This window comes from Canis lupus, chromosome 31 (genome assembly GCF_048164855.1).
Source record: "Canis lupus baileyi chromosome 31, mCanLup2.hap1, whole genome shotgun sequence".
NCBI lineage: Eukaryota > Metazoa > Chordata > Mammalia > Carnivora > Canidae > Canis > Canis lupus.
Genome location: NC_132868.1, coordinates 42,989,118 through 43,003,218, shown reverse-complemented (window position 1 = coordinate 43,003,218; position 14,101 = coordinate 42,989,118). Strand labels below are relative to the sequence as shown.

Below are 14,101 nucleotides of genomic sequence, written 5' to 3'. Positions count from 1 at the left end.
AGAGTCATTATTTTAAAATCCATTTGGCACTCAGAGCGATCGTTTGTCTTCCTCCCACTTCCCTTTTTGAAAAAATGAAATGGGCAAAGAGAACAAGGATGGAAAAAGCAGATAAATATGTCTTCCAAGATACTGCATAATAAACATTCCTGTTTGAATTTGAAATAGTGAATTTTGGACAGGAAAATGATTCATCATTTCTTGGAAAAACAGACCTATGCTCTTCTTGGCATTTGATTACATAGAAGTGATCTGTCTCCCGCAGTTAAAACCATGCGGCTCTCCCACTTGGCATAACATTCATGCGCGTGACTCCATGTTGTCAGGTTTGTGATGGCCTCTGTAACATCCTCCTAATCTGTCCAAAATAAAATAATAATAATAATAATAATAATCTGTCCAAAATCAAGTCTGATAGCTTCACTCCTCTACTAAAAAAAAAAAAAAAAAAAATTCTTGGGGTTCATCTCCACATAAGCCATTCCTACAGAATGAAAATCCAACCCTGTAGTTTTATATCCAAACTCTATCATTATGGAGCTCGCTAGGAAGACCTATTCCCCCGGGAAAAAGAAAAAGAAACTTGCATTCAGCTCAACTCTTGTCATCAGAACAGCATTCTAGTGGTGTTGTGGTCTTGTTATAAACAGTAAGAAAAAAAAAAAAGAACAAGAAAGAAAGAAGGAAGAAAAGAAAGAAAAATTTTGGTGAATAATTGATGGTGAGGAAGCTGGATTTTAGGAGACTACTCAGTACTTTATTTTTTATTTATTTATTCATTTATTTATTTATTATTTATTAATTTTTATTTATTTATTTATTTATTTATTTATTTATTTATTTATTTATTTATTTTTACTCAGTACTATACCTAACAAACTATCAAGTTCTTTCCAGGACCCCCATATTCTTAGAGAGATGAGATTTGGAGAAAGCAATTTTCTCCAAATATGCCCCAAGCTATAAAATGCAGAGTAGAATTCTTCTGAACTATACTCAGCTGTGAGGACTTGCTCTCTCAAACCGTATGGACCACTTTTGAAACTCCTATCACTGTCAGACCTCCAGACATCACCTGTAAAGTCTACAGACATGTATTTCAAGAAGTCTGTTGTATCTTGGATACCAGTCCCTTGAAATTTATCCTGAAAGGATAGATCTTAAAACTATTTTTTTTTCAAAAGTAAAAGGACAAATTTGCATCTTATATTCATTCAAGAATGTTCTACAGGGAGAAATTTACTAACATTTTCAACAAAAATATTAATAACAATGATCGTAATGAATCACTCCTCGAATGACCAATTAGAGCTCTAAGAGGGAACTTAAATTTAGGAATTACCGTGACAAGGGAATCAATATATGATGAATGTATTTCTACTTGCCAATTCAAACTAAATTTCCCCAAACGGATTAAAATTATCAAGTGTCAAATTTGTTAAGTACATTCATCTCAAGAGATAAATTATAATTAAATTGCTATTAAATGTCCAGCTTGTGCTATTTAGAATGAAATATTTTGCCCCTAACAAGGAAAGGCTAGAGAAGTTTTGATGAATTTGTGTTTCAAGGATTTGAACGTGTTGCAGCTGAACTTCTCGTCTAATTCATCTGTTAAGACCCCAACGTTCATACCTTCCCAAGGTTGTGGAAGATGAAGACTTGAGTGCTGGGAAGAAAGGCTGACACCTTTTCAGAACCCGAATGCGTGTTGGCAGCAGGATCCTGGAGGAGAGAGACAGACACGAGTGAATCGGGGCCCTGTAGGGAAAGAGAGAAGGGAGAAGACATTCCCCAGGGATGTAGGGGCAGGAGCTGGGGGGATACTGCAGGCGATGGGTTTGCGGTAGCCCTTCCCCGCCAGCCCAGTCTTTGGCGAGATGTCTAGGCCCACGTGGTGTGAGATGGTCAGAGGACGTGGGGATACACACAGTGAGCCATCGAGAAGGCAGAGCCACCGTAAAATTCCCTGACCATCTCTCTGCTTGACTTGGGCTGTGCGTGTTGAGCGACCCCGCATCCTACTCCTATGGTGCCCCTGCTCTTCCGCGGTGTGCCAAGTCTGTATGAGATGCTGAAATATTAGTTGAACTCAATATGTAAAGACACCCATGAGGTTGGCATCCTGTAGGCGGCTTTCATTTTCTGTTTTTGCTGAATGGGAGGTTCCCACTAACAGACATCAAGGAACGCCCTTATGTAGCAAATTTGAATGGTGTCAGCTAAAATATGCAGTGAATATGTCTTTTCCGGCTCCAATTTCCTGTCAGCCTTTCAAAACAGACAGATTGTCTTTTCCGTTCAGGGGAAGCAGGGGGAGGTGGGGACCAGACCTCACCCCATCTGAGCTGCTCACCTTGTTGGGCATCTGAGAACGGCCGGATGGCTCCGGAGATGCCACCGCGACAGTGTGCATTCCACCCTGCCCCGTTGCTGTAAAAGAAAAAATACTTTTTTTTTTTTTTTTTTCCTGAGCTCTCTTACCAAGTGTTAAGTTTAACATCTGGCACCAGCAAACCTGCAAAAAGATAATAAAATGTGTTTGGGGACTCGCAGGCCCGGAGATGAGGATAATTTGTAGACCCAATTTCTAATAGTACAGGGGGAAATGCTTTCATCTGAATCACTGATGTGATCAAATAAAAATGAGCGAATACTCGCCAATTGCTAAAGCAATTTATCTCTCCAAATGTATTCGAAATGTTAATTTTATCAGGGTGCAAGCTGCTAAAATGCAGCTAGTAGATCATTAAATTTCAATAGGGAATAGACTTCATATTTAACATAAACAGTCAAGTCATTTTGGCTGCCTGCATCTCGTGCCACATTTAGAAAGCCTTCTGTGTAACCATAGGAACGGTTTTGCTTAAGCACTGTTGCTTGTGTAAATCCAATTCATTCTGAATTAGCTGAAAAAAAAGGGGGGGGGCAGGGTTGCCTGATTCGTTTCTGTCCATTGCTTCCCAAGTTGCCTCATAGAAGATGCAAAGAGAAAATTAAAAATAAGGGTTGTTGTTTTTTTCCTCTCTCCTGTTTTTGGAGAGTAGGGTAGGGATGAGATTGGGAGGCACAATTCTGACACGATGGAGAATAAAAACACAATGGAGTGGTCTCTACAGCTCGAAGTCTTTGCCGCTTAATTAGGCACTTTTTACCATTTGGAATATTTCCTATACTTATCATTCTCTTCGTTTAGAGTAATCGTCCTTAATAGAAGTGATTTAGGAACACACTCTCTTCCTGGGTATAATTTCACACACGGCATAAAATCCCAACAGAGATTTATTGGTGTTAAGAGACCCCTCTTATTGTTCTAGGGGACTTCAGGAGCTATCAGCCACCTACACCATATAGTGAATCAAGATTAATCATATTATTTTCCTTTCAACACGTAGATGGAAGCAGCTAATTGGAGGGAGATTTAGAGAATAGGATATTTCCCCACACAGTACACTGAGGAGAAAGCAGGTTTGGATAGGCTGACCCAGGGGGAATGGTTAAGGCCACCAGAGGGAAATGAGAAGATAGTGATTTTTCCAGAGTAATAAGAAAGAGCTCTTTTTCCTCTGTGCCTTCCTCCTGTCTGGAAAATTCTCCCAACGTTATTAACTCACTGACATCTTCTTATCTCGATGGCCCAGTTCAAATTTCATTGGCTCCAAGATCCTTTCTCGAGCCCCTATCTCTCAATAGCGATCATTAATTCCTTTATTACCTTACTGTGCATTGCGGATGCGTCTGTGTAAGCTACACACCCTTCTCCCTTACACTGCAAGTGGTTGTTTAACTATCCGTGTCCCGCACCAGGGGGGAAGCTACTACGGCTAGGGAATGCTGCTGCCGCCGCCGCTGCTTCTCTCCCAGAGTCTGAGACGTTGCACTTAGTGACTCCTAAATAAATGGTTCTGAATAATTATGAAAAGAAACAGTGGAAGGCACAGGGATGCCAAGGGCAAGCACAGCCTGTTTTATAGATTTATCCAGCCTGGAGGTGGAAGGAGGTGCTACAGAGGACAGGTAGGGAGATTTGGAGGAAGGGAGGGGAAAAGGAATAGGAAAGGCAAGGATATTGAATTCATGAAACATGCCAGATATTGGAGTATCAACCCAAAGACAATACCTGTAGAGGGCTGGAAAATGCTTCCCCCCCCCTCAAAAAAAAAAACATATCCACACCCTATGGAATTTGTAAATGTTGCTTGATTAGGAAATAGGGTCTTTGCAGATGTGATTAAATTAAGGATCTTGAGACAGTGAGATTTCTTTTTTCAAGATTTTATTTTTTTAAGTAACCTCCACGGCCAACATGGGGCTCAAACTTACGACCCTGAGACCAAGAGTTGCATGCCCTTGAGACTGAGCTCACCAGGTGCCCTGAGATGGTGAGATTATTTCGAAAATCCGGACCAATATTGTTAACTAACGAGAATTTAAATAAGAACTTGAGAAAAAAGTTGAGAAAAAAGAACTTGAGACTGAGCTCACCAGGTGCCCTGAGATGGTAAGATTATTTCGAAAATCCAGACCAATATGTTAACTAACGAGAATTTAAATAAGAACTTGAGAAAAAAGAAGTTGAGAAAAAAGAACTTGAGACTGAGCTCACCAGGTGCCCTGAGATGGTGAGATTATTTCGAAAATCCAGACCAATATGTTAACTAACGAGAATTTAAATAAGAACTTGAGAAAAAAGAAAGAGAAAATCTGGGTGAGCCCTAAGAGCAATCACAAGTGTCTCTACAAGAGAGAAGCCAAGGGCGATCATGTTGACAAAAGAAGAGAAGGTGATATGAAGACCGAGGCAGAGATTAATGTGGCCACAAGCAATGGGGGCCAACAGCTTCAAGAAATTGGGAGGCAAAAAAAAAAAAAAAAGAAAAAAAATTGTACCGTAGCGTCTCCAGAAGGTGCGTGGTCCTGCCCACACCTGGGGGTTAGCCCAGGAAGCCTGACTTTGGACAGCTGGCCTCTGGAACCGTGAGACAATAACTTTCTGGGTTCTCTAAGGCACAGAGTTTGTGCTAATTTGGTGCAGCAGTCGAAGGAAACTAATACAAACCCCCATAGACTCCCTATTTATTAAGGAAGAGAACATGAAATTTAAGAGAGGGTCAGCCACTTGGTCAAATCACGGGTGGAGTTGGGACGCAAATCCAAGTCTGATCAACCTCAGAGCTGCTTACATACCTTTTCTCATCCAGGTGTCAGTGTGGGGGGCAAAACTCCCTCCCAGCCAAATCATTTTATTCAATCAACAGAGTGTTGTTCCCTGGGCTGAGGTGCTACAAGTGCATTGGCTCCGGCAGCAAAATAGAAACAGAGATTTAAGTTACGCAACGGACTCGTTTAGGGAAATCTGTAGGCCCCTCTCATAATTTTGTTTTTATTGAGGTTTAATTCACATACATATCAGTTTCGGGTGTACAACATGGTGACTCGAGGTTTGTCTAGACTGCAAGATGGTCACCACACCACGACTAGTTACCATCTGTCACCATATGAAATCGGTACAATATTATTGATCACATCGCCCTTGTTGTACATTCCCGGGACTTACTTATAACTGGAAGTCTGTACTTCTTGATCCTTTTCACCCATTTCACCCTCCCCATCTCTTCCCCTCTGGTAACAGCCAATCAGGTCTCATCTCTAAGAGATACGAGTTTCATTCTGTTTGTTTGCCTATTTATTTTGTATTTCAGAATCTACGGAGAAGTGAAATAATGCGCTGTTTGTTTTTCTCTGATTTACTTCATTTCGCTTAACACCCTCAGGGTCCCTCCATATTGCCATAGCTGGCAAGATTTCATTCTTTTACTGGCTAAATAAGTGGCCGAATAATTCTATTCTATATTTATAGCTCGCCTCTTTATCCACTCATCCATCCACGCATGGACACTGAGCTGGTTTCCGTATCCTGCGATGAACACGCAGATACACGTGTCTTTCTGAATGACTGTTTTCATGTTCTTTGGATAGTTACCCAGTAGTGGAGTTGCTGGATCACATGAGAGTTCTATTTTTAGTCTTATGAGGAATCCCCATACCGTTTTCCATAATCGCCGCACCCGTCTACATTCCTAGCTACAATGCACAGGGGTGTCCTTTTCTCCACATCCTCTCCAACGTGTGTATTTCTTGTCTTTTTGATAATCGCCATTCTGACAGGCGTGAGGTGATATCTCATTATGACTTTGATCTGCATTTTCCCTGACCATGAGTGATGATTAGTAATATCGAGCAGTTTCTTATGTGTCTGTTGCCAACCCGTATGTCTTCTTTGGAAAAATGTCTGTTCAGATCCTTTGGCCATTTTTTAATTGGAATGTTTATTTATTTTTTGTTACTGAGTTGTATGAGTTCTTCATATATTTTGGATATTAGCCTCTTATCGGATATATTATTTGCAAATATCTAGTCCCATTCACTAGGTTGCTTTTCCATTTTGTAAATGGTTTCTTTGCTGTGCAGAGTCGTTTCAGTTTGATGTAGCCCTATGTGTTTACTAACTTTGGGCTTCGCTTGCTCTTTCATTAGTTCCTTTAGCTTAAATTATTTACTTGCTGTTTCTCCTGTTTCTACCTTAAGGTATGCCTATATTGCTATAAACCTCTTCTTAGAAGCACTTTTGTGGCATCCCATAGATTTCGGTAGGTCGCGTTTCTGTTTTCATTCATCTCTAGGCATTTTTAAATTTCTCCTTTGATTTCCTCTGTGACCCAGTAACATGTTGTTTAATTTCCATGTGTTTGTAGTTTTTGTTTTATTCCTGTAATTGATTTCTAGTTTCATACCCCTGTGGTCAGAAAAGATGCTTGATATGATTTCAGTCTTCTTGAACTTAACTGAGATTTATTTGTGGCCTAGCATGTAATCTGTTTTGGAGAATGTTCCACGTGCACTTGAGAAGAATGTTTATTCTTCTGCTTTGGGATGGAATGTTCTGTATATCTCTATTAAGTCCATCTGGTCTAATGTGTCATTTAAGGTCAGTTCTTCCTTATTGATTTTCTTTCTGGAACATCTACATGAACATCCATTGATGGAAGTAGGGTATTGAGGTCTCTTATTAATATCGTATTGTTGTCAATGTCTCCCCTTAAGTCTGTTAACATTTGCTTTATATATTTTGGTCCTTCTGTGTTGGGGGCATATATATTCATAAGTGTTATATGTTTTTGCTGGATTGACCCCTCTATCATCAAGTAGCTTCCCCCATTGTCTTTTATTACAGTTCTTGTTTTAAAGTTTACTTTGTCTGATATGAGTATAGACACTCTGGCTTCCTTTTCATTTGCATTTTCATAGAGTAACTCTTGTCATCCCTTTACTTTCACTATGTGTGTTCTTACTTCCGATGTGAGTTTCTTGTAGGCAGTATGTAGATGCATCGTGTGTTTTTTGAATCTTATCAACTATTTTATATCCTTTGGTTAGAGAATTTAGTCCATTTACATTTGAAGTAATTATTGATAGGTATGCACTTACTGCCATCTGTTACTTGATTCCTGGCCAATTGTGTAGTTCTTCTCTGTTCTTTTTTACTTCTCTTTTGTCTCTTTCCTTGTGACTTGATTCCTTTTTTTTTTTACTGTTATGTTTAAATTCCTTTCTCATTTTCTTTTAAGTATTTACTATACGTTTTTGCTTTTCTGCTACTGTGAGGTTCACATAGAACATCCAAAGCATATAGCACTCTATTTTAAGTTGATGGCAACTTAAATTTAAACACATTCCAAAGCTCTACATTTTTACTACCCTCCCACTACATTTCAGGTTTCTGAAGTCACATTTTACATCTTTTTTATTTTATGTATCCCTTAACTAATTATTGTAATCTTAGTTAATTTTACCACTTTTGTCTTTTAACCTTCATAGTAGCTTTATAAGTGATTAATCCACTACCTTTACTCTATGTTTACCTTTCTAGTGAGATTTTTACTTTTTCATGTTTCCTGGTTATTAATTAGTGCTATTTCTTTTTGGCTTAAAGAAGTCTCTTTAACATTTCTTGTGAGGCTAGGTTAACAGTGATGAACTCCTTCAGCATTTGTTTATCTGGAAAACCCTTTATATATCCTTCAATTCTGAATGATAATCTTGCCAGATCATGTATTCTTGGCTGAATGGTTTTCCTTTGAGCCCTTTGAATATGTCCTGCTACTCCCACCAGGCCTGCAAAATTTCTACTGAGAAATCTGCTGATAGCTTTCTGGAGTTTCCCTTGTATGCAGCAATTTGTTCTCTCTTGCTGCCTTTAAGAGTCTCTCTTTATCTTCAACTTTTGACATTTTAATTATAATGTGTCCTGGTGTGGATTTCTTTGAGTTCACCTTACTGGGAATCCTCTGGACTTCATGGACCTGGATATCTGTTTCCTTCCATAGGTTAGGAAAGTTTTCAGCCATTATTTCTTCAAATAAGTTTTCTGCCCCTTTCTCTCTCTTCTCCTTCTGAGACTCCATAGTTCAAATGTTAGTCCCAGAGATTTCTTAAATTTTCTCTATAATTTTTTTCTTTTTCTTTCACTAGGTAAGTTGTACTGCTTTCTTTGTCTTCCAGCTTGCTGATTCATTCTTCTCTTTCACCTAGTTTGCGGTTAAACCCCTCTAGTGTATTTTTCAGTTCAGCTATTATATTTTTACCAATGTGTCTTTTGTTTGGTGCTTTCTTATAATCTCCCTCTTTGTTGAAGTTCTCACTGTGCTCATCCATTCCTCTCTTGAGTTTGACGAGCATCTTTAGGACCTTTACTTTGAATTCTTTATCAGGTAGATGACTTATCTTTTTTTCTTTTTTGAGGTTTGTCTTATTATTTCATTTGGAACATATTTCTCTGGTTTTTTTTTTTTTTCGTTTTGCTTGATTTTTTTTGTGTTTGTTTTTGTGTGTTATACCAAACAGCTACCTCTTTTAGTCTTAAAGGAGTGGCCTTAGGTAGGCCTTGATGATCCTACTCATTTAATCTTGTCCTAACTCTTAGTTGCCCTGAAAACCTTTGTGATTGTCTAAACTGCTTGTTTTATTCTTGATATATCCTAGTTGTTGTGGGTGTGTCAAGGCCTGTCAGTGTTCCAAGGAGAGGAATCTCATTTAGCATCTAGTTTTCAGCTGATTGTAAACCAGATCACTCAGGAAGTGGCTTTTATATATATACAGTCCTGTAAGACTACAATTATAATCCCTCCTAGCCTCCTAATCAGGGGACCTAGAGATGCCCCCTGAGTAACAAGTATTGGGGTTCCACATGAGTGCATAGGCTCCTTTCTGGAAAGTCTTATTGGCTATATTAAGGCCAAGGGGTATACAAGGTTAATGTCTCCCTCCTTATGTTTCCTGGAAGTGCTTCCTTGGCTTCTAGATGTGTGGGAAGCCTAAAGCCTATCCCTCAGACTAAAGCTTCAAGATAATAGGTCCTTTTCACAGGAATACTGGGTGTGTGTTTCAGTGTGCTGTCTCTGCAGTACCCTGGGTGTGGTGACCTGCCAAGAACTGTCTTTCTGATTGTTGCTTTCCTGTGGAGCTCAGGAACATCAGCCACCTTGGCCACAGAACTGATCAAGGGGCATCCCCTTGGTGGATTGTGCGTGCCTGCTGACTTTAGCTAGGCAGTTGGAGAGGGCATACTCACCAGCATCAGGAAGGCAGCAAGAAGTTGTCTGGAAGGTATTATGCTGAGTGAAGTCAGTCAATCAGAGAAGGACAAACATTATATGCACATGCCCATGAGCTCCAGGAATGAAGTGGGAGAGCGTCTTATCTGTGGGCACATACTGGCTTCAGGCTGGCAGCAAGAGAATGACCTCGTACTTGCAGGCCCTAGCCAAGCAGTGTGGAGTGCCGCAGCCACTATGCTCCGAGCTTCAGTAAGGCAGCCAGGTAGAGCTGTAACTGTCTGCTCCATCTGCCTTGGGCACTTGGGGGGAGGGGATTCTGCTTCCAAGTCCACCCACAGGTACTAGCAGAGTGGTGACAAGTGCAAAATTGGCTTCTGCAAGCATGTCTGTTTCTCGGGAGTTTCAACTGTTTCCTACCCCTCCAGAAGTTGCTTTTAGATTAGCAAATGAATCTCCTTCACATCGAGTCTAGGTGCTTTTTTTAAACTACTGTTTTTTCACTGAGTCTCAGAATGAGTGAGACTCCATGTGAGTCCTTTAAAAAGAGAATCTGAGTTTCCTTTTTTTAAAATTTTTTTTTTAATTTTTATTTATTTATGATAGTCACAGAGAGAGAAAGAGAGGCAGAGACATAGGCAGAGGGAGAAGCAGGCTCCATGCACTGAGAGCCCGACGTGGGATTCGATCCCGGGTCTCCAGGATCGTGCCCTGGGCCAAAGGCAGGCACCAAACCGCTGTGCCACCCAGGGATCCTCCTTTTTTTAATTTTTATTATTTTTTCATTTTTTGTATATTTTTTATTGGGGTTCTATTTGCCAACAGATAGCATAACTCCAAGTGCTCATCCCGTCAAGTGCCCCCATCAGTGCCCATCACCCAGTCACCCCATCCCCCAACCCACCTCCCCTTCCACTACCCCTGTTCGTTTCCTAGAGTTAGGAGTCTCTCATGTTGTGTCACCCTCTCTGCTTTTTCCCACTCATTTTCTCTTCTTTCCCCTTTATTCCCTTTCACTATTTTCTATATTCCCTGAATGAATGAGACCATATAATGTTTGTCCTTCTCTGATTGACTGACTTCACTCAGCATAATACCTTCCAGTTCTAGCCACATTGAAGCAAATGGTGGGTATTCATCATTTATAATGGCTGAGTTTCCTGTAGTACTTTGGGTCTCTTGGATGTCAGCCCCACTGATTTTCTAATCCAGACTTTTGGGACTTGTTTCTCCTATACAAATCCCTGAGTTTGGGGTTCCTGATTTGGGGCAAAAACCTTGTGCTTCTTTGGGAGAAGTGAGGACCAGTGAGATCCTTCCTGGTTATGTATTGTTGCACTGGTGGTAGGGTTTTTGATGAGACTATCTCTTCCTCTCCTCACCATCTCCATGTGGTTTTATATCCTTTGTTGTGAAGAAGCAGTTCATCTAGATTTCAGATCTTTTCTAGGAAGAAATGATCCATATATAGCTATAGATTTGGTATGTCTGTAGGAGAAGGTGATTCAGGATTTCTTACACTACCATCTGTGGAAGTCTCCCCAGGCCTTTCTCATAATTATATACCAAAGTAGGAAATGACATAAATAGTCTTTTGAACAAATTAATTTTAGGTATCCAACCAGTGACTTTGCCTGTCCTGCTTCCCTTGGACTATAGTTCTTTATAAATATCAATGGAGAAATAGCAGGTTTCTTTTATCTTCAGTTGACAGATGACTTATTCATCTATTAAGCACGTATCAACAAATATCTACCATACTATGTGCAGAACTTGTTATATGTGTTCTAAATGCACTACTTTACTAATCAGCTAGAGATTCCTACACTTAGATTTACATTTTAGTAGGGAATAGAAAGACAAAAAAAAAAAAAAAAAAGGAAACCAAAATGTAATGTATTTAGTATTAGATTTTGACAAGTGCTAAGAAGAAAAATAAAGCCAAGGGAAATAAGAAACAGTAGGAGTCAGGGTGGAGGATGGCTGTGTAAAGTAACCAAGGAAGATATTCCTGAGTAAGAAATAATTAACCAAAGAGCCAAGAGAGATAAGAGAATAAGCCACTGGGACATCTTGGAGGAAAAACAGTTTAGGCACCTGGATGAGCAAATTTGAAGATGCTAAGAAGAGAAAGGAGGTCAGTGGAACAGGAGACACAAACCACATAGGACCTTGTAAGTCATTGACAGAACTCTGGATTTTATTCTGAGATGAAAACTCATTGGAGGATTTTGGGTTGACATGATCTGGTTTACATTTCAAAAGGACCACTCAGGGGATCTTATAAAGAATAGATTTGACCGAAGCAAGTAGGCCATTTGGAAAGTCATACTTGTATGGGTTAGAGAAAGAAGGCAAATGGTCTGATAGACTCTTTATCTTCAAGTTGTCTCACCACTGTCTCAGAGACACTGATGACTCCCTGTACTACACTCTACTTCACTTTTGCCCTTTTTGATTTTCATAATGAAATTCAAAACACAAATGACCTACACAGTTAAATGTCTTGCTGTGATACTAAGCTTCTCTATCTGAAGAGAAGAAAAATAGAGAAAACGAATTTTTTTAAAAAGCTGGCCTTTTCCTAAAGCCCCAAATTTCTTACAGCTTAAGCCAACCAGAACAATGTTGACTTTGCTTTCTTTATAGCTCTGGGAGTCCTTTAAAAATGTGTAAAATAAAATGTTCACTCCATCTTTCTGCTTCACTAAGGACTCTTATATTGAATAGACTTGTAATTCGGAATTTTCCTTACATATAAATATAAATAAATCTAGAGTTGAATTAAATATAGGCATTATTTTATTCTTTAAATATTAGCATTATTTTAATACATGGTACAAATTCTACACATATGGAAAGTAAGATAAAGAACAAAGAAGAGAAGAAAGACTAACAGAGTTGAGGAGAGTGGGGATGGGAAAAGGAGGGGCAGGAAGTAGACTCAAGATCCCCAAGTGCTATGTTTATATCATTTATTTACAACTTCAGAAGAATCTAACTATGCAGTTTATAATCCATAAACCTCTTCACTGCTACCTGGTAACAGCTTCATCAATTGTAGACACAGTACCCTGCAATTTCGAAACAATCTCTCAGGTATGTCACACGCACAATCTCCCCAATTTTAGTGACAGAAACAACTCAGGAGGCTTGGAAATATAGTTTGAGATCTATCTGAAAGTCAGGATGACAACTTTAAAACATCTTGTGACTTTAAGATCACACCAACTAGTTTTCATATTGGGACTTCAAAAACATTCTACCCAGATTCTATCCTATTTCTTATTCTCAATAAGGCAAAAATACCACAACCACCATTCTTAGGACAGCGCTTCTCACTTAAGAGAAAAACATGAGAAGTTACTTCATGAATAGGTAAAGAGAATAATGAGGAATTCTTCAAACTCAGTTTAACAAGTCCTATAATCCAAGTTAGTTTGACTTCACATTAGAGAAGGAACTAGTGGCTCCTTCATCTGTGTCAGATTATGTAACAGATGCTTTTTGAAATAAAGATTCCAAAATGCCTTTACAGTTAAAAACAAAATACAGTAAACAACAAAATACTTGTTTTTTTATGGAAAATATAAATTTTTGAATAATCCATCATTGTTTGTATTTTAAAATTCCACTTTCCTTCCTGCATTTGAAACAAAATATTTACCATTTGGGAATTTTGCTTTGCCATTTTCTTTCATTTTTCTCTGACAGCATTGCTAGCATAGACTTCATTTTTCATGAATACTTTTTGTGTTTATCCTAGGAAACAAACTTGACAAATATTAAAAAAAAAAAAAAAAGAGTTGATTCCAGTCAACAACCCCAAGCTCTATTACTGGCTAAGGACAATAGCACTGGGATTCCCCAGGGGAATCATGGTTTATTTGGGTTATTTTAGACCCTAGGGGAAGGGTTGGTTGTCAGGTGAGAGAAAGGTCAAGGTGTCAACACTAAGAGCTTCAGCTTGTGAAATAGGCTTCAAATTTAGAAAATAATGTGATGATTTTTGACTCTTAAGATGTATTTTCATGGATATGTTGGTTTTGATATGAATAAAACATCAAACACATGAAACCTAAAAAAAAGTGATGTGTGGAGAGTCTTTCATTCCTACAGTAGGTGAAATATCTTGGGATAACAGTGAGAAAAATGGCAAAATATTCAATATTTTGCTAAACACCTGACACTGTAAATAACGTAGTTGTCACAAAGGTTAATAATACAATTTCTAGGGGTACATTACCTGGGTTCAAATCCTGACTTCCCAATTTGCTAACTTTATGATTTTTGAGCAAATAATTTAACCTGGCAAAGTTTTGGTTCCCTTATCCATAGTATGGGGACAATAATAAGAGCTACTTCAAAGAATTATTAGGGCAGTTAAATGAGTTGTGAGTTACTGAGACAGTTAATTGAGGAAAGATATGTAAAGAGCTGAGAACAACGTCTAGGCACAGAATTAGCACTGAACGGGAACTATTGCT

General features: G+C 38.9%; 1 long non-coding RNA gene across 1 annotated transcript; it reads right to left on the bottom strand.

Moving 5' to 3' along the window:
• Nucleotides 1-231: 231 nt before the first annotated feature.
• On the bottom strand, nt 232-2,435 carry LOC140622475 (uncharacterized). The gene is made up of 3 exons (XR_012022238.1): nt 2,357-2,435; nt 1,636-1,725; nt 232-358 (listed from the first exon to the last, which is right to left on the bottom strand). It is a non-coding gene; the product is annotated as an uncharacterized lncRNA (long non-coding RNA).
• Between the last annotated feature and the right edge of the window lie 11,666 nt (nt 2,436-14,101).